This window comes from Miscanthus floridulus, chromosome 14 (assembly GCF_019320115.1).
Source record: "Miscanthus floridulus cultivar M001 chromosome 14, ASM1932011v1, whole genome shotgun sequence".
Lineage (NCBI taxonomy): Eukaryota > Viridiplantae > Streptophyta > Magnoliopsida > Poales > Poaceae > Miscanthus > Miscanthus floridulus.
In genome coordinates this window covers 34,572,482-34,591,247 of record NC_089593.1, presented here as the reverse complement: position 1 = coordinate 34,591,247, position 18,766 = coordinate 34,572,482, and the positions used below count along the sequence as shown (strand labels likewise).

The following is an 18,766-nucleotide window of genomic DNA, read 5'->3' as shown; positions in this document are numbered from 1 at the left end:
TAAAACACAAGGTAGGTTTAAATGCATCCGGGGCTTGCCTTGATTCATGGAAAAGTCAGGTTCCGGAGTCATCCCACTGATATCATATCTGACCTCAACAGACAGATTAACCTCCTCCGCAACTTGATTAACTACCACGTGCTCACCTTCGTTCACTATACGTAGTAACAATGCCATGTTTAACATGATGCGGGATACAAAACATGATGCTTGATGATGGATGCGAAAGTTAAAAACTCGAATAAACCTTTTTCATAACACTTATTTCAACTGCCAAGGATCATTACCAACTAGTGACCCAAGGTCATCACTCAATCCAAAATTTCAAACAAAACCTAAATCATTAAAGGTTATTATTTGCTTTTATGAATTAATGCTTTAATTAAAAATTATGAAATAAATCAACTTGTTCCAATTGAGCTCAAAATTTTTGTAAAGGTTCATCACATGATAACTAAGTGGCAAAAAAAATTTCATAATTTTTGGATAATTATTTAAGCCTAAAAAAAGCATGGAAACTTATTTATTAATTAATTGAGCAATTTTTATCACATTCAAAATGTACTGAAAATCAACAGTTCATATTTTTCCTAAATAATATACATCACAGAGAGGTCACACAAAAATTTTCATAATTTTTGGAGCTCTAATTAATTATACACAAAAATAACAAAAACTATCACTATTCAATCATTTCTGAAAAAAGGAAAATTCATTTTCAAATCACCCGCTCACTGACAGCCCAAGCCCACTTGTCATCCTCGACCCCCACGCTGACTACGGTGATGACGCACTGACCGGCAATTTCTCGCCGCCGGTGGGATCAACGGCGACAGCGAGAGTACCAACACACTCCCCTCATCACCCCGCATCGATTGAGTGCACTATCGAGACTAATTACAGCGGTGCACGAGCTTGTCGACGGCCATGGCGGACACGGTGGTGCGGCTACGCTACACCGGCGACGTGAGACCGATAGATCTTAAACAAATAGCATGGGAAGGTTCAGTAGCTCACCCCGAACATGACTAAGCAGAGAGCAAGACCGAAGGAGCAATGGTGAAGCGGTTCGTTGTGCACAGCACCCATGGCGGAGCAAGTGATGATGACGACGATGTTCCAGTGACTGTGATGAACAAAAGGACCAATCAATTGGGAACAAAGCAGTACGGCATCAAGGCGAAACTGAAATAAGGCTTCGCAAGAGCAGTGGCTCACCGGAGAGCCACAGCCATGGTGAAGCGCACACGACGGTGATGCTGCTGGCCGCGAAGAAGAAACGCGACGAGCGGCGGTTCCCGGCGAAGTCAGGTGACCAGAGCTGGCTGGCTAGGTGCACAAGAAACTAACGAAGCTATGTAGCACTTTGCTGAGACGGTACAGGCGCTAGATCGACGGCGAGAGCTCGACGGAGCTATGGCGGCGGCGACTGGAAAACAGAGGAGGAGAAAAGAAGAACGTCGACGACGCCTGGGCTATAAAGGATGGCCCGGAAGCAAGAGGAAGCCACGATGCGGCCTTCTCCACACCAGTGCGACGCCAAAGACGGCCACGACCACGCCTGGAAGCAGAAAGAAGATCGCCGGTGGTGACAGCTGCCCGCTGGTACTGTTCATCTTATTTACAAAATTGCCATTCGATTTAAAATCCAAATTACTCCCAAATTTATGTAACAACTCAAAAATCTCCAAAAACAAAAGTTGCTCAAAATTCAAAGGTCTACAACTTTGCTTCTATAACCACCCCCTAATTCGGTCTACATTTTGAAATGCAAATTTGAATTCAAAAAGGGAATATTTAAAGAATCACGCCTTTTCAAATTACTTCAAATTTCATAAAACAACTTTGAAAACTCCAAAAACCAACTTTGTACAACTCGACAAGCTCTACATTTTTGCTTTAAGGCTCAACCCCAAAATGTACTTTGATTTAGAATTAGGTTTTTCGGGGCAAAACTTATCACTGGAAATTAGGTTTTCGGAAATCCAAATCAACACAATTGTTATGAAATTGATTCAACCATACAAGGCAACACATATAACATAAATGTAAACTTGTTTTAGTGTATGCATATCAAAGTTTTCACTAAGACCAAATGATTAGCAATGCATATGATGACATGGCAGGTTTTAGTATTTAAACACCCGAGGTGTTATAGCGGCAGACCACGTGGCTCGGAGAAAACATCGGTGTAGTCATGGAGCACCGCGTCGAGGAGGTCCCGACCAGAGCAGGAACGGAGACTGGGTGCTGATGCAGTGCCCGCTCCATGCCAGCAAACTTGGTGGTCTTTGTGCCAGAACGACATGGTCAGGGCGGCAAAGTCCCAGTGGATGGGGCCGAGCGTGGCGAGCCACTGGGTGGCTTGCACCACGTCATAGCCCACCAGTGGTAGCGTGAAGAGGTCGGCGGTGAAGTGTTTGCCGTCAATGGAGAACGTGGCAAGCTTGGCCACACTGTTGCAGGGGACCCGTTCGCCGTTGGCAACGGTGGCGGAGGCCAAGCCGTGGTGAACCATGCCTAGGTCGGTGCGGTTGGCGGCGTCCTCGGCGATGAAGTTGTGGGTGGACCCCAAGTTGATGAGCGCGAGGAGGTCGACGTCCCCGATGCACAACTGCATCTGCATCGATTCGCTGGTGTGGACCCCTATGATCGCATGGAGGGAAATCAGGGGATCCTACGCGTCAGGGGTTATGGCCACAAGCAATGCGTCCTCCTCTTCGTCCACTTCGGCCAGGTTGTTGTCGAGGAAGAAGAGTCATTGGCACACGCGATTGTGCCCATGACCAAACTTCTCGTTGCAGTTGAAGCAGAGTCCCTAGCGGCGGCGTTCCTCCATCTCCGGCGTGGACAGACGCCGAACCGGCCGAACCTCCACCGTGACCGTGTTCACTGGGTTGGCCGCTGGTGGCGGAGGTGCCGGCAGGGCGAGCTGCTGCTGGGGTGCGGGGAGCAGGGCCCGCTACTGCTGTCATGGTGGCGTGGGTGGGGGTGCGAGCGCCGCGACGTACTGATCGCGCATCTCCAGCTTCCGCACGATGCTCATCATGACCGTGAGGGACTAGGGATTGTGAATCTCCACATCCATGCTTAGCAGAGGCGGCAGCCCCGCCATGAAGATCTACACCCACTGCTCCTCGTCAAGGCGGCCCGCTTGAGGAAGGAGCGCCTCGAAATGATCCTGGTACTCGATGACGGAGCCCGTGCGGCGACACGCCATGAGTTCGCCCAGGGGGTTGGATGTAACATCCAAAAATTCTCATTCTTTTAAGGGACAATTGTCTGTTGGACATCCAAAGTGATGGTCCTTTGCTGGCAGACATCCACTTTGGAGGATTTTGCTAGAAAACATTCTGGTTCGGTGAAATTATGCCACGGGGCACCGCGGACCAGTTGCAGCCGGTTGAGGAGAGAGAAAATTTCATTCTGGACGTCCGGTGCCCCTGAGCCACAGTGTAACACCCTCGGTGTTACGCCTTAATCAAAATATTAAACCATGTCATGAGCATCATGTTTATGTATTATTGCATGTGGTAAATGAGAAATTAAATTTTATTGCACTAATTCTCAAATTGAGCTCTAATTTATTCCTTGTCCAAGTTGTCCTTCCAGCACGTCATCTCTCTCCACGTGAGAGCTCCTTAGCCACAAAGTCAAATGATAAATTATTGTCATTCACTAATTATTATCATACCACTTGGCTAGATTTATATCTCCATCAATCTCGCGACGCGCCACTGTCATCTCTCATTGTTCTAATTATCCCGCCTTTACTTCGCTTGCTAATCACCTTAAAAAAAATTATCAGTGCACGACGTGCTGCCACTGCCATAGTGTGTCGCACACGCTACGCATTAATCTCACTCACAAGTTCGACCGGCGAGCATGCCGCTCGCTCACTGCTTTGCAAACACGGTGCATGCACCCTTTCAACATGTTAGAACGGTACCAGTGCAGATTTTTCCTCACGGCAGACTGAAAGCAGCGTAGATTTTCCAACCGCAGCACTGTAGCTCCGCAGAAAGCACTGGTCACGCGTGGAAGTTACTATTCACCCATGGAAAATCACCGTAGCCAGTGGAAAATGCTGTTTATCCATGCAGCACGTCGTTCCCGCGGCGCTTTATTATCTTTAAGCAAGCTTGTTTAGCCACTAACCTTATGACGCGTCGCTGTCGCGTCTTTGCTTCTCCATTCCTGCGTCTCCTGCCTTTAAAAGGATACACCGAGCTATTTCGCTCTGCTGCTCACTTGCTTTTCTCAAATCAAGTTTCTCTATTCTTACCCGTGAAAGCTGCGTCTATCAATTTTCTCCCGTGCTGCAATAATCAGCTGAGGTAACTAGTTTACAATTGATCTTCTTATTCTCTAATGTTTCCTTGACCTGTGGTCTCCTCCTCCATTAATTCCTTAACCTGCATAAATGAACCAGCACCCCACTGCCAAGCACGTTCAGCCCCAAAGCCCACTCCAGTCTTTACGTGCTTGTAAGTCCAAGACCACTCAAAGTTCATCCTTGAATTAATTCTCTCATGACCAAAGACCACACCACCGCACACGGCACGGAGCCAGAGGACAACCCTGCCAACTCATTTCATGCTTCCAGACTACCTAGCTTGTCATGACCACCCACAACTAGTGCTATATATGGTTCTGCTCCGCTCCACATAGGGCAAGCAATTGCTAAGCTCCCTGGTGTCTCTCATCTTGCATTGCCTCCGCACATCGATCACCATAGGTGGCACTTCATTCAATTCTGAGGTAGCTAGCCTGTAAGAATTCCTTCATTCTTCTTCTTATTTTCTTGACTCGCGGTCTCATCTAGTAATTCTAGACCCACAGTCATGTGCAAGTCAACAAGTTCAATTGCGTGATTAGCCTCCTCCAATAATATCATTTTCTTCATCTCTAGAGCTCATTTGAATTTATTTATTGATTGTGAAATAAATTTTGTTAGATTCCTAAATTCATGATCTATCTGTTAGTGTAATTAGTTCGTATAGTTCAGTGATACCTTTAGGATTACTTTATTATTTTGAAATGCTCGTTATGGTTATTTAGAGAATAAATTTTTATGATGCATGGTAGCTAGTGCACCTTGTTTTATTATATATATAGTAAATTGATATTAACAATAAGGATGCCTTTTAGTTGCTAAGATAATACATGAAATGTTTCATACTTGTTTAGTGGGAATAATAGGTAACTTTGCGTATTAGTCATTAGAGTTAGCTTAGTAGCTTGGTAGATGTATTCTTATTTTAAGAGTTGTGGTTGCCTATATATTAATTATTGCATCATCATCACTGCATGCATATAGAGGACGAGCCACTGGAGATCGTGACATTCGGCGAGCAGGAGTACGACGAAGTCATCGAAGAGTATGAGGAGATCCTCGTGCAGGAGGACGTTTCGGAGCCACCCGTCACTGACTTTGCTGACACCGCGCCTGCCCAAGGCAAGCCCCGGTACATAACCCCTATTTTTAAATGATCTGAATATATTTATATGATATGCATTTACGTTACAGGCATTTTATGGAAGCTACATGCATAAATATATCCACCATGAGTCCTACTAGTATAGGTCGAGTAGCTGCTATGCTCAGGATGTCGGTAGCGTGAGTAACCTGTCGTTACTCGCAAATAGGTGTTTAAACTGTGATATCATGATGAAATAATGGAAAGGAAAATGGTGACTGGACAGGGATGTGGATTTGGTACTGGTGGGTGTGAGGGGTTGTGTCCTGCAGCCAACAGGGCATAGCCTGGTTACACTTTTTCCCTGTCTGTGTCGATTAAGGACCGGTCGTTGCATATGACTCTAGGAAAGTCACAGATTATTGTCCCGAGCACATACTTGGGTATGGGGGCAGGGAAGGCTTGCTGCTCTCTTGTCGCGGATCCGGCTCTTTCTGGACCGACTGATGGGAAGAGGAGGTGGTGGAGGTCCTTGCACCGCACTGAGTCCAGGACTCAGGATGTGGGGGCTTGGAGTCCAAGTTTGGACGGGGACCTGGACACCCGGGACAGGAGAGTGGTGGGTTAGTCCTGCTTGTGCCTGGGGTACAAGCGGGGCGTGTGTCTTCAGGGCACCCAGCTGGGCACATTGATTCGCGAATCGCCGGGTTATTCGGTATGGCTTGTCTGCGGTTTAGCACCGTAGTAAGAACTGAAAGTTGAAAGGAGAAGAAATGGAACTGATTGCTCAACTCTTGCTTGAAAGTAGAACAGGCTTATATAGATTGTCTAGATGAAAACTTAATATGGCTGATGATAATAATGTATCAATAAGGACTCACTATTAGTATTGCTTTTTGCTAAAAGAGAACCAGCAAACCATAAAGCCTAGCATATTCCTTGGAGTCGGGAAAGTATTCCCACTATCGGATAAGTCTTGCGAGTACATTGTGTACTCAGTGTTTATTTACCCCTGTTGCAGGTGACGCTTGAGGAGTTCTTTGTGTGGAGGATCCATCTGGTGGGATCAGACGGAATCCTCGTTATCTTATCGCTAGATGTTATCTTTTAATATTCCGCTGTTTATCATTCCGCACTCTATATTTGGTATTATAATAATGTACTTTTCAAGAAACTCTAATGTATGAAATAGACTTGTGTTGTAACTCGTTTTCATTATTGGATCCTTGGGAAAAATATGGATCTTTCGGGTTCTCCCTTGGGGTGTGCTCGACGGACACCGCTCGCTGTAGTTACTTTTGAGGTGCTTAGTGTTTGATGGAAGACGAACGCCTTCATAAGTACGCTATTTTGGGTGGCTCTGCCACAGTTGGTACCAGAGCCAATAATGGTCACGAGTTCCTCACTCTTTTACAAAACTAAAAGTGGACCAACAAAAGTTTTGCGAAAAGTAGGATTGCGATTAAGTTAAGTATAAGCCCTAGCTATATGGTATATCTAGGATAGCGGCACTGGTTTTATCTAATCAGTTTCTGCAGGTACACTGACTTACATGACGTAAGAAATCGCTTAGTATACGGAAAGTGAGTGTGCGATGTGCCGAAAATTTTACGAACGCCGATATATTCCGGCTTGAGTGAACATATAGGTCGAAGCATGCATCATATAATAGCATCTTACTTGAACTAGGAATCCCCCTTCACGTATAATGAAAGTAGTAAATTGGTAGGATTAACTTAATGAATGCCTTAAAAAAATGTGCTGCCATTTCTTTAATCCCTAGATCCTGATCAGGAAGGTGTTCTAATGGATGGTTCGTCTCTCTTATAGATGAATCTGAGGTCCGAATGTGGGAGCGGCCAACAAGGGCCATGGTGATAGTGCTCAAGCCTTTGAGCGTGGCAACAAGGGAGCTCGGGAGGTTCCACCCTTAGTTCCTCAGCCTTTTCCGCCACCGCCTCCGCCGCTGTCCACCGCGGAGGGCATGGTGGAGTTGTTGGCTGATCGCTAGGAGTCAGCCGTTGCTCGTCAGGAGACAGCTCGTGCCATGGAGATTATGGCACAGGCCCTCGCGGGTCTCGCCCGTGGAGGCCCCGGAGGCAACGGTGGGAATGGGGGTGGTGCTCGTCGTCCTAAGGGACAGTCCTCTTACCAGGACTTCCTCAAAACCCACCCGCCCACATTCACACCGTCGGACGATCCATTGGAGGCGGAGCACTGGCTTCGCACGTTGGAGCAGAAGTTTTGGCTGCTCGGAGTGGCCAACGAGCAGAAGATGCACTTTGCGTCCCAACTGCTTTTGGGGTCCGCAGGTGCCTAGTGGGAGACTTTCCAGGCCGCGGAGCTGCCGGATCACCCAGCGACGTGGCAGGAGTTCTCCACCACTTTCCGCGAGTTCTTCATACCTGCTGGTGTTATCCACCAGAAGGTGACCGAGTTCATGGAGCTGCGTCAGGGGAGCAGGACGGTAATGGAGTATGTGACCCAGTTTAACCACTTGGCTCAGTATGCTGGTAGTTAGGTGGACACGGATGACAAGAAGAGGGATCGCTTCTTTTGCGGTCTCACTCCTGCTCTTCAGGAGAAACTGTACCTGGGGAACTATCAGACCTTTGGGGCTCTAATGAACGCCGCCATTGCTCTTGAGGGTTTCCAGCAGGCATCTCAGGTGGATTGGAAGTGGAAGCGGGTGGCAGCTGGATGCTCCAGCCATCCCCATACTCAGAAGGTGCAGATTGTTAGGCGGGGGCCCTATCGACCATCCGGCGGGCCTCCGTACCGGTCACCCCAGCAAACATCACAGACTTCTGCTACTCAGTACAAGGCACCTCAGCAGTAGGTGCAGCCCCAGCAGACTCAGGGACAGCTGGTTCCACCTCGTTAGGGATTTGGGAACAAGCCTGGTGCTTGTTTTAAGTGTGGCAAGGATGGCCACTATGCCAGGGAGTGTCCTCAGCAGCAGACAGCTCAGCCGTCTCAGCCGTCTGCAAATTCCAGGCTGATTAAGAGGACTTTCATCAAGAGGAAGGTGCCCAGCAGATCTGGTCAGGTGCACTTCACGGATGCTCAGCAAGCTGTGCAGCAGGAGACAGTTATGGCTGGTATGTTTACCATCGAATCCCATCCAGCTTTGGTGTTGTTTGATTCTGGTGCATCGCATTCCTTTATGAGCATGGGGTTTGTAGAGCGGCACAACTTATCACTATTGGCTATACCGTATGCCTATAAGATCCGTACTGCGGGTTCTCAGATGTTCATCAATACCCGCATGGATACAGTAAGTTTGGTATTAGCCACCCACACTTACCGTCTACAGTTCATGATAATGCCTGGGCAAGGCATTGATGCTATTCTTGGAATGAACTGGTTGCGGTTGTATGGGGTAGTATTGGATATGAAGAGAAGAAGTGTAGAGTTACGGCTTCCATTTTCTGAGGATAGGATGTCTCTCATCATACCCTCAGAACCGGTCTTACCTGTTGCTACCCATTCTGAAGCCGTTCCTGATCTTACCTCCATTCCAGTAGTATGTGAGTTTCTAGATGTTTTCCCTGAAGACCTTCCTAGATTGCCACCAGACCGTGAGGTAGAATTCTCCATTGAGCTTGAGCCTGGTACTGCTCCTATCTCTAGGCATCCGTACCGCATGGCTCTAAGAGAACTGGCAGAAATGAAGAAGCAACTGGAGGAGTTGATGGACAAGGGTTTCATCCGCCCAAGTTCTTCACCATGGGGTTGTCCAATGATTTTCATGAAGAAGAAGGATGGTACCCTATGGATGTGTGTGGATTACCACCCCCTCAATGCGGTAACAGTTAAGAACAAGTATCCTTTGCCCCGCATAGATACTTTGTTTGATCAGTTAGCTGGTGCCAAGGTGTTCTCGAAGATAGATCTCCGATCGGGCTACCATCAGATCAAGATCAGGCCACAGGATATACCAAGGACAACTTTCTCTACTAGGTATGGGTTGTATAAGTACCTAGTGATGTCTTTCGGTCTCACCAATGCCCCGGCTTTCTTCAAGTACCTGATGAACTCAGTCTTCATGCCGGAGTTGGATAAGTTTGTGGTAGTGTTCATTGATGACATTTTGATCTACTCCAAGAATGATGCAGAGCATACCTGTCACCTCTGGATAGTCCTGACTCGACTCAGAGAGCACCAGCTATATGCTAAATTCAGCAAGTGCGAGTTTTGGTTACATCGAGTGTAGTTTTTGGGACATGTGTTGACACCTGAGGGCATTTCTGTAGATCCCAGCAAGGTGCAAGATGTGTTAGATTGGAAGTCTCCTAGGTCTGTGCACTAGATCCGTCAGTTCCTTAGGCTAGCTGGATACTATCGACGTTTCATCCCCGATTTCTCCAAGATAGCCCAGCCCATGACTAAGCTGCTCTAGAAAGAAGCTAAGTTTGTTTGGGGTCCAGCTTGTGAAGAAGCTTTTCAGTCCCTGAAGACTTTTCTGACCACTGCTCCTGTATTGGCTCAACCTGATATTGAGAGGCCCTTTGATGTTTACTGCGATGCCTCAAAGATGGGATTGGGGTGTGTGCTTATGCAAGAGGGGCATGTGATAGCTTATGCTTCGTGCCAACTGAAGAAGCACGAGGTGAACTACCCTACCCATGATTTAGAGCTAGCTGCTATAGTTCACTCTCTGAAGATTTGGAGGCATTATTTGTTGGGCAACAAAGTGCATATCTTCACTGACCACAAGAGCCTTAAGTATATTTTCACCCAGTCTGAGTTGAACATGAGGCAAAGGAGATGGTTAGAGTTGATCAAGGATTATAATTTGGAAGTCCACTATCATCCAGGAAAAGCCAATGTGGTAGCTGATGCCTTAAGTCATAAGTCGCATCAGGTTGAGGATATACCCTTGTCACTTCACCACACAGAGGTGCTAGCTTAGATTGCTTTGACCTCAGAGCTGCTGGAGCAAATTATTCGGGAACAAAAGGAAGACCCTGAAGAGATTCCTCACATCAAGAAGTTGCTAGCTGAAGGACGTGGACCTCATTTTAGCATTGATGAGCTGGGAGTCATGAGATACAAGGGTAGGCTGGTGGTTCCATCCAATGAAGAGCTGAAAAGAAAGATTTTAAAAGAAGCCCATCATTCCAAGCTGTCTATCCACCCTGGTAGCAACAAGATGTACCATGATCTACGCCAACTGTACTGGTGGTCTTACATGAAGCAAGATATCACCCAGTTCGTTGCGGAGTGTGACACTTGTGGTAGAGTCAAGGCAGATCATTGCGTACTCCTAGATATCTGCAGCCCTTGCCCATTCCTGTTTGGAAATGGGAGGATATTTCCCTGGATTTCATTATGGGTTTACCCCACACCTCCTCGGGCTTTGATTCTATTTGGGTCATTGTGGACCGTCTCACCAAGTCTGCCCACTTCCTTCCGGTGGACACTAGATATAATGCCAAGAAGTATGCGGAGTTATATTTTGATCGGATTGTGACCCTACATGGAGTTCCTCGCACCATCATCTCTGATAGAGGGTCAGTTTTTGTCTCTCATTTCTGGGAGAAACTCCAGGAGTGTTTGGGTACTCGTCTTCTTAGAAGCTCGGCATACCATCCCCAGACTGATGGTCAAACTGAAAGGGTGAACCAGGTGCTCGAGGATATGCTGCGGGCTTGTACCATCTCTTTTCCTGAGAAGTGGGATCAGTGTTTGAAGCTAGCCGAATTTTCTTATAATAACAGCTATCAGGAGAGTATCCGTATGGCACCATTTGAAGCTTTATATGAACAGAAGTGTAGGACGCCACTAAACTGGGTTGAGGTAGGAGACCGTGGGTACTTCAGGCTGGATTTCATAAAGGAGGCTCGAGAGAAAGTAAATATAATTTGTGAACACTTGAAGTCAGCTCAGAGTTGACAAAAGGCTTACGCAGACAAACGAAGAAGACCTTTGGAATTTGCAGCTGGAGATTATGTGTATCTCAAGGTATCTCCTTTGAGAGGGGTACATCGGTTTGGTGTCCATGGCAAGTTAGCCCCTCGGTATGTGGGTCCATACAAGGTGTTGCAGCAGTGTGGTCCCGTTGCTTATCGTCTCCAACTCCCTCAAATTCTCTCGGCAGTTCACAATGTATTTCACGTCTCGCAACTGAAGAAATGCCTACGAGTTCCTGAAGAATCTGTAGAAATAGAAGGACTTCCGCTCCAACCTGATCTGTCTTATGTGGAGCATCCTATAAAAATTTTGGATGAGAAGGAGAGAGTGACCAGGAACAGGGTGATAAAGTTTTACAAGGTACAATGGCAAAATCATTCTGAGGCTGAAGCCATGTGGGAACAAGAGAGTTACCTATTGAAGCATTACCCCCATCTCCTCAATGGTTCTGATAGTTAGTTGCTACGTCGAAATGTATTTCCTACCTTGTTCTCATACTAGGCACATGAAATCTCGGATCGAGATTTTGTTTTAGGGGGGTAGATTTGTAACACCCTCGGTGTTACGCCTTAATCAAAATATTAAACAATGTCATGAGCATCATGTTTATGTATTATTGCATGTGGTAAATGAGAAATTAAATTTTATTGCACTAATTCTCAAATTGAGCTCTAATTTATTCCTTGTCCAAGTTGTCCTTCCAGCACGTCATCTCTCTCCACGTGAGAGCTCCTTAGCCACAAAGTCAAATGATAAATTATTGTCATTCACTAATTATTAGCATACCACTTGGCAAGATTTATATCTCCATCAATCTCGTGACGCGCCACTATCATCTCTCATTGTTCTAATTATCCCGCCTTTACTTCGCTTGATAATCACCTTAAAAAAATTATCAGTGCACGACGCGCTACCACTGCCATAGTGTGTCGCACACGCTACGCATTAATCTCACTCACAAGTTTGACCGGCGAGCATGCCGCTCGCTCACTGCTTTGCAAACACGGTGCACGCACCCTTTCAACATGTCAGAACGGTACCAGTGTAGATTTTTTCCTCACGGCAGACTGAAAGCAGCGCAGATTTTCCAACCGCAGCACTGTAGGTCCGCAGAAAAACTGGTCACGCGTGGAAGTTACTGTTCACCCATGGAAAATCACCGTAGCCAGTGGAAAATGCTGTTTATCCATGCAGCACGTCATTCCCGCGGCGTTTTATTATCTTTAAGCAAGCTAGTTTAGCCACTAACCTTATGACGCGTCGCTGTCGCGTCTTTGCTTCTCCATTCCTGTGTCTCCTGCCTTTAAAAGGATACGCCGAGCTATTTCGCTCTGCTGCTCACTTGCTTCTCTCAAATCAAGTTTCTCTGTTCTTACCCGTGAAAGCTGCGTCTATCGATTTTCTCCCGTGCTGCAATAATTAGCTGAGGTAACTAGTTTACAATTGATCTTCTTATTCTCTAATGTTTCCTTGACCTGTGGTCTCCTCCTCCATTAATTCCTTGACCTGCATAAATGAACCAGCACCCCACCGCCAAGCACGTTCAGCCCCAAAGCCCACTCCAGTCTTTACGTGCTCGTAAGTCCAAGACCACTCAAAGTTCATCCTTGAATTAATTCTCTCATGACCAAAGACCACACCACCGCACATGGCACGGAGCCAGAGGACAACCCTGCCAACTCATTTCATGCTTCCAGACTACCTAGCTTGTCATGACCACCCACAACCAGTGCTATATATGGTTCTGCTCCGCTCCACGCAGGGCAAGCAATTGCTAAGCTCCCTGGTGTCTCTCATCTTGCATTGCCTCCGCACATCGATCACCGTAGGTGGCACTTCATTCAATTCTGAGGTAGCTAGCCTGTAAGAATTCCTTCATTCTTCTTCTTATTTTCTTGACTCGCGGTCTCATCTAGTAATTCTAGACCCACAGTCATGTGCAAGTCAACAAGTTCAATTGCGTGATTAGCCTCCTCCAATAATATCATTTTCTTCATCTCTAGAGCTCATTTGAATTTATTTATTGATTGTGAAATAAATTTTGTTAGATTCCTAAATTCATGATCTATCTGTTAGTGTAATTAGTTCGTATAGTTCAGTGATACCTTTAGGATTACTTTATTATTTTGAAATGCTCGTTATGGTTATTTAGAGAATAAATTTTTATGATGCATGGTAGCTAGTGCACCTTGTTTTATTATATATATAGTAAATTGATATTAACAATAAGGATGCCTTTTAGTTGCTAAGATAATACATGAAATGTTTCATACTTGTTTAGTGGGAATAATAGGTAACTTTGCGTATTAGTCATTAGAGTTAGCTTAGTAGCTTGGTAGATGTATTCTTATTTTAAGAGTTGTGGTTGCCTATATATTAATTATTGCATCATCATCACTGCATGCATATAGAGGACGAGCCACTGGAGATCGTGACATTCGGCGAGCAGGAGTACGACGAAGTCATCGAAGAGTATGAGGAGATCCTCGTGCAGGAGGACGTTCTGGAGCCACCCGTCACTGACTTTGCTGACACCGCGCCTGCCCAAGGCAAGCCCCGGTGCATAACCCCTATTTTTAAATGATCTGAATATATTTATATGATATGCATTTACATTACAGGCATTTTATGGAAGCTACATGCATAAATATATCTACCATGAGTCCTACTAGTATAGGTCGAGTAGCTGCTATGCTCAGGATTTCGGTAGCGTGAGTAACTTGTCGTTACTCGCAAATAGGTGTTTAAACTGTGATATCATGATGAAATAATGGAAAGGAAAATGGTGACTGGACAGGGATGTGGATTTGGTACTGGTGGGTGTGAGGGGTTGTGTCCTGCGGCCAACAGGGCATAGCCCGGTTACACTTTTTCCCTGTCTGTGTCGATTAAGGACCGGTCGTTGCATATGACTCTAGGCAAGTCACAGATTATTGTCCCGAGCACATACTTGGGTATGGGCGCAGGGAAGGCTTGCTGCTCTCTTGTCGTGGATCTGGCTCTTTCTGGACCGACTGATGGGAAGAGGAGGTGGTGGAGGTCCTTGCACCGCACTGAGTCCGGGACTCAGGATGTGGGGGATTGGAGTCCAAGTTTGGACGGGGACCTGGACACCCGGGACAGGAGAGTGGTGGGTTAGTCCTGCTTGTGCCTGGGGTACAAGCGGGGCGTGTGTCTTTGAGGCACCCAGCTGGGCACATTGATTCGCGAATCGCAGGGTTATTCGGTACGGCTTGTCTGCGGTTTAGCACCATAGTAAGAACTGAAAGTTGAAAGGAGAAGAAATGGAACTGATTGCTCAACTCTTGCTTGAAAGTAGAACAGGCTTATATAGATTGACTAGATGAAAACTTAATATGGCTGATGATAATAATGTATCAATAAGGACTCACTATTAGTATTGCTTTTTGCTAAAAGAGAACCAGCAAACCATAAAGCCTAGCATATTCCTTGGAGTCGGGAAAGTATTCCCACTATCGGATAAGTCTTGCGAGTACATTGTGTACTCAGGGTTTATTTACCCCTGTTGCAGGTGACGCTTGAGGAGTTCCTTATGTGGAGGATCCATCTGGTGGGCTCAGACGAAATCCTCGTTATCTTCTCGCTAGATGTTATCTTTTAATATTCCGCTATTTATCATTCCGCACTCTATATTTGGTATTGTAATAATGTATTTTTCAAGAAACTCTAATGTATGAGATAGACTTGTGTTGTAACTCATTTTCATTATTGGATCCTTGGGAAAAATGTGGATCTTTCGGGTTCTCCCTTGGGGTGTGCTCGACGGACACCGCTCGCTGTAGTTACTTTCGAGGTGCTTAGTGTCTGATGGAAGACGAGCGCCTTCGTAAGTACGCTATTTCGGGTGGTTCTGCCACAGTTGGGTCCGCCCCTCTCCCTCTCACTGACTCGAGGGCCCCACCTACCATCTTCTTCTTCCTCCTTTTCTCCTCTTCTCTTCTTCCATTGCTGAGCAGCAGCCACCGTCGTCGACTAGCTCCGGCCACGCAGGCGCACGGACAAGATGGCGAGCTGCCGCAGCAGTGGCCATGTAGGCTTGCGGGTGAGCTGGCAAGCCTCTGTCGCGACCATGAGCACCACATGCGAGCAGCCGCCATCGCTGCTGCTGTTAACAATTGGAGCGCCACGGTGTCCGTGGCAGGGTGCGTGCGGGCACGTGTGCTGGTGTGCTCGGCCACGTCATAGCCGCGTAGGACAAGCAGGTAGGCAAGCTGACGCGGGCAGCGGCGGCAGCATGAGCAACCGGGCCCGAGCAGTGGCGGCGCGTAGCAGGCAATGGAGACGGCGGCTCGGACAGCAACGACACATGGCAGCGAGCTACAACAATGGCGCATAGGAGGCAAGCAGCGGTGGCGGCGGCGTGAGCAGCCAGGCCCAAGCAGCAATGGCCTACGGCAACGAGCTACAGCGAGGAGCGCTCTCAGTAGGCAAGCAACAGCGACGTGAAAATGTCCTGCATGTTAGTCAACTAAATCCGATCGAGTGTTTATAAAACTAGGATTAGCTTTGCACCGTGGCCATGTTGAGGAGGATATGGGCCAGTTAATCTCGTTTGCTAATCCAGAGATGATCTATTTGCGTGCATTGCTTTCTAATCTCTAGTGTATTTCTATTTTTTTCCAGCAGAAAAGGAGGTATTTGACGTAAGCATGATGTCATGCTGACATCACTCTGCAGCAGCAGGACGGCCCCACTTGGCCTGCGTTCGGCGCAGCGCCGCTACGCGGATGCACACCCGGAGGGGACGCATAGGGACCTGCACAAAGCGCCTACCCAGGCTCAATACCCGGAGGACGCTGGAGACACCAGCGGCTTGGCACCCGACGTTTGCGTGCTTGGCCAGCCATGGGGAAGACCCCGATTTGAAACCGAGAGAAATCCTTACGTCTTAGAGACTTAGACTCGAACGACGATCTCGATGGCCACCAACGCTTAGACTCGAACGGTGATCTCGACGGCCATCAACCATTAGCTCAAATGTGTGCAACTGCTGGAGGCATGGGCCCTAATGCCGGCGGGGTGCTGGAGGCATGGGCGGCCAGCTCCGAGCTCGGCACCAACATCTATGCCCTCAGGATGGAGCTGCTGTACGCGTAAGGCATGCTCAACAACGCCCACGGCCAGGAGGACATCCAGAACCCGGCCCTAGTGGAGCTGCTGCAGGAGCTCTAGGACCTACCGTACATCGCCGATGATGCGCTGGACGAGATCGACTACTTCCGCATCCAGGACGAGCCCGGGCCTACCTCCAGTGCCGCATCTCCATTGCTGCGTGCGCTGCTGCTGCTCACAGGCCAGACACCAGCGAGCTCCAAGCTTGCGGCCATGGCGGGGCTTGGCCTGAGTACGGCGACGACCTACAAGTGTGCGAGCGGGCACGATACCTGCGCGCGGACGGACGCGACCTGCCGCTGTTAACGCGGGCGACCTGTAGACCGATGGGGGCGGCTATGGACCTACGTACGACCTGCGGGCGAACGCAGGTGGCTGCAGACCGAGGCCGCCGACGGCACGGCGGAGCGTGGCTAGAGGCAGACATAGGAGGCACAAGGCAAAGTCGGCTCAGGAACAGGAAATAAAAAAAGATAAAGGGAGAGAGAGGAAGAAGAAAGCAATAGGGGCAAGAATGTCATTTCACCGCTGTTCTCTCTCCTCAACCGGTTGAAACCGGCCCGCGGTGTCCTGTGGCCTAATTTCAACGAACTAGAGTGTCTTCTGGCAAAATGCTCCAAAGTGGATGTCCGCAAGCAAATGACCATCACTTTGGATGTCCAACAGACAATTTTCCATTCTTTTAAAATAAGTAAATTTGATTTATTTATGCAATTATATGTGCATTCAAATTTAGGAAATAATATTTTTATGAAATTAAAAGTAAATATAAGGATAGAAACATGTTGATGCATTCATGCTGCTACACATTTATTTTTGTAATGATTAGCTTTGACTAAAATTTGAATTGAATTCAAATTCAAATTGAAAATGAATTTGGAAAAAGAAAAAGAATTTCCTTCTCTCCCCTCTCTTCCTCATTCGGCCCGCAGGCCTTTTCCCCGTGGCCCGCTCGCCCTCCCCTCTTCCCTTCCTGGGCCGGCCCAGCTCGGCCAGGCAACCGCTGCCGCGCCCTTCGCCCACCCTCAGCCGCTGTCCGCCCGGGCCCGCGTGTCAGCGCCATCCCCCTCCTCCCGCAACCACCGCGCCCTGTCCTGGCGCAACCGTCACTGCTTTGCGCCCACGTCCACGTGGTGGGAGTGCCCCCTCCGCGCCCGGCCTCTACAAAAGCGAGCCGTGACCCCGCCGCCCTCCCTGTTGTTCATCCCCGCTCCAATTCCATGCTCGCCTGTGCACGAGGAAGCTGCACACACATCGCTGGGATCCGCCATCCGCCCCTCCGTGCGGACAGCCGTCCCCGAGCCGCCTCCGCTCTTTTTTCCCCGCGGTGAGAACCTCCTTGCTTCTCTCTACCTCCCATGCCGTTATTTTTATTTTCATGGCTTGTATGACCGTTTTCGCGTGTACCCGATAGCTCCCGGCCACCGGCCATGGCGACCGCCACCTCTGCCGTGTCCTCCGGCTGCCATATCGGCCTGGCCGAGGTCCCCTGCTCCCCCTCTTCCTCCCGGTGCCCTCGGTTCTTCGAACCGTGGCCCGTAGGCCAAGTTCTGCGCGCGCCGATGACCACCTCGCCGCTGGCAATGGCTGCACCGCCACGGCCGCACTATTCTAGCTAGCGCCTCCCTTTCTCTCTCTTCCCCTCTCTAATCTGAGCCGTCCGTTCTTGATCCAACGGCCACCGATGGCCGATACCCTTTCGCCCTGGCATAATTGCTAAAGAGACCCTGAGTTTTTCTAAGTCCTAAGCCACAGTCCAAAGAACGTTTCCAGAGTACGTTTTCTCATTTTAAAAACATAAAGTATACTGTTTTAGTCTAAAATACGTTTTCAGTATTTACAGAAATGCCACTAGATTTGTTTTGCTCATAAAAACTTCGTTTTAGCTCCGAATTGACCCGTTCAAATTGCATTAGTTTCGTAATTTCATAATCTACGTGTTAGTACCACTGTTAATCATGTTTGCAACTTTTAAATTTTATGGTTAGATTTAAGCAAATAAATTGCTATAGGAAATCCCGTTTAAATCATAACTTTCGCGTATTAGCTCTGTTTTTCGTGAACTTCGCGTTGCCGTGATGGTAGCGAGACATATATTCTTTTCATAAATATTTTAATTTGTTTTCTATACTGCTGGTGTACTATTCTAACTATAGTATTGTTTGCTTTGCATGAATGCTCCTGGAATGTTGTATGTTGTTGTGTTGGTCGTGTTCAGATGGTGAGGAGAACGTTGGTGACCAGGAGTACTTTCATGACCAACAGGATTAGCAGGAGTTTGCTAACCAAGGCAAGTA

General features: G+C 47.7%; 1 pseudogene; it reads right to left on the bottom strand.

Annotated features, from left to right (window-relative positions):
- The window catches only part of LOC136503332 (ABC transporter G family member 35-like), a 42,005-nt pseudogene that overhangs the window by 9,177 nt on the left and 14,062 nt on the right, over positions 1 to 18,766 (bottom strand).